The following is a 2696-nucleotide window of genomic DNA, read 5'->3' as shown; positions in this document are numbered from 1 at the left end:
ACTCTACAACAGGTTTACAGAAGCAGAGATAATAAGAAGAGGCGGCAAGAATATAAAGAAGAACTATACAGAAAAGATTTTAATGACCCAGATAACCACAATGGTGTGATCACTCACCTACAGCCAGACGTCCTGGAATGCAAAGTCAAATGGGCCTTAGGAAGCATCATGACAAACAAAGCTAGTGGAGGTGATGGAATTCCAGCTAAGCTTTAAATCCTAAAAGATAAGGGCTGGGTGCACCCGGAACTCTCCCCGGCGGTGCCCACGGGCCCGGTGGGACCTCCAGGACTCAGCCCCGTGCTTGTCCAGGCACAGGTGTGCTGATGGCCCAGCCCACCAACCTCTGCCCTCAGTAAGGCGCCGTGGCCGTGCAGGGGAGGTGCAGCTGTGGTGACCAGTGTCGTGTGCAGGAGCCCAGGGCACCGCACCACACGAAGAGCCCACACAGAGGGGCCTGGGGGTAGTGTGGACGGGCCAGGTCCCTGCCCATCAGGGGCACTGGTGCCCATCGTCCCGGGAGTGCCCGGCAATCCCCATTCTGTGGGCAGACCATTGGGACCAACCTCCTTGGTAAAAGTGACTCAAAACGCTTGAAAAAACATGGGAAATCCTCAAAGCCAAGAGCTGACAAGGTCATGCAGGATTTAGCTGACACCTGAGAGAACAGAAAAACCCAGAGAAGAGAGCAGCAAACGGTGCCCATTCCTGCCCCAGGGGCCGCCCATGGTGCAACCTGGGCTCTGGCGGCCTTGGGGGGTTGAGGGAACAGGGACCCAGTGTGTCTGCATGGCCACACGGGGGTAGGCAGGTTAGGTGCACAGAAATGGGGGGGGGCGGTCTCTAAGAAGCTCCATGTGCAGAGCCAGGGCCACCCAGGGCGCCCAGGGACTTGGTCTGAGGGGTGTCTGCACTGGCGGTGCCCCTGGGCACTGGGCACACTGAAGTTTCCGTCTTCATCCCAGACTTCCGAGAGTCTCTGGAATGATTTCCTGGACAGAGAGCAGCGCAGTGGAAAGACCCGCATAACAAGATGGAGCACCACGAGCAAGAAGTGGCAGGGCTCCCGCGCGCCCCACGACCCGCCCATCTGAGTGCAGGAAAGGGGCTCGGGAACACGTGTGCGGAGAAGACGCCGGGGGCCTCCCAGCACCGGAAAGATCCTCCAGAAGCAGCAGCCTCAGGGACCTCCCTGCACACCCAACACAGGCACGCGGGTTTGATCCCTGGTCGGCGAGCCCCGCAGCACGGGCAGGTCAGACACGGAAGATGGGACAGTCAGCAGGATCACCCAGGAGGCAGGGCAGGGTGACAGGCAGCCACGGATGCCTCAGAACCCTGGCATCCCACCTGCCCCGTGACCAGCGTGCACATCCAAGACACAGACCCCTGCCCACCCGGGGGCTGCTCACCCCCAGACACACGGATGCCCTGAGCGGGTGGGCCAGGGCCATCTGCGGCGGCCAGGCTGGCACAGACTGTGGGAGGAGCCCCGCCAGAACGGAGGGAACACACCAGGAGCACGCCACGCCGAATGTGCCTCCCCTGGCCTGCCCTCGCCCGCCACGCCCAGCCCAGGCTGTGTGCCGGGCTCGGGGGCCCACCAGCCACTGCTGAGCACAGGCCGGACCCAGAGCCCCTCTGCTACAGGGCCCCCGCGTCCGAGCCACCTGGGGCGGGGGTAGACGAGCCCCCAGGATGCAGCGGTGAGCAGGGCTCCCGGTCCCAGGAAGGCCGCAGCGGGTCTCCAGGCAGGTGTGGGCGTGGGCCCAGGGCTGTGGCCTTGGTGCAGACGCAGTCATCAGGAAGGAGGGGCCGGAGGAAAGCCAGCCCCTGGGGAGGGGACCATCAGGAACTGCCTTTCTCTCCAGTCCCTCACCCCCCACTCAGGAGGCCTGCTGCCCTGGCCCCTCTCCCCGCCCCCACGCCCTCCTCACACCCGCTCCGGGTCAGAGTCCTCCCTGATGGCCCCGTTGCCATCCAGGGCTCCCAGAGCAAGCCCTGGACACTGCACTGGCGTCCCGCCACAGCCGCGCAGCGGGGCACCCAGGCGCTCCCCTCCGCTTGCTTCCAGAGACTTCTGAGGTCAGGGGCGGGCGGCAAGCTGAGGGCTCAAGGTCGCAGTGCTCCAGGTGAGCCGGGACTCCTCCTCTCCGAGTGACACCAAGGCTGGAGTCAGGACAAGGTCATCCTGAAGGGCACTGGGCTGAGGGCACCGGGGGACACTGTTCCTGGCCCTCTTGGGGGGTCCCCACCCCGCCTAGCCCAGATCCACCTGCAGCCCAGGGTGCCCACAGGCCCAGGGCAGCCTGAGAAGTTGGAACTCTGCAGTCCTGGCACAGCCCCGAGGGCCGGGCGGGCAGGAAGGTCCCAGGCCGGAGTGGACACGTGGAGATGGGTGAAGCTGGGGGTACCGGGCTATGGAGGAAGCCATCCAGCCCGGTGGGCAGGGGGGCCACGGTGCTGACAGCCCCCTGCCAGGGGTGCCAGCCACAGTTGGACACTAGCCGCCCACCCTCTGCAGGTGAGGGGGCTCAGCCCATGGCAAGCAGGGTGGCCAGGGGGACCCAGGCCGGGGGGTAGGGTCCCCACTGATGGGGCGGCTGCCATGGAACTCAGCTCTCTGGGCTCGGGACACGCGAACCTGGAAGCAGCGTGGGCCCCAAGACCGCAGGCGGGGCAAGGACAGCAGCAGT

Source organism: Bison bison, unplaced genomic scaffold (genome assembly GCF_000754665.1).
Source record: "Bison bison bison isolate TAMUID 2011002044 unplaced genomic scaffold, Bison_UMD1.0 scf7180017859641, whole genome shotgun sequence".
NCBI classification, from domain to species: Eukaryota; Metazoa; Chordata; class Mammalia; order Artiodactyla; family Bovidae; genus Bison; species Bison bison.
The sequence above is the reverse complement of the archived record's forward strand: the minus strand, read 5'-3'. Positions refer to the sequence as shown.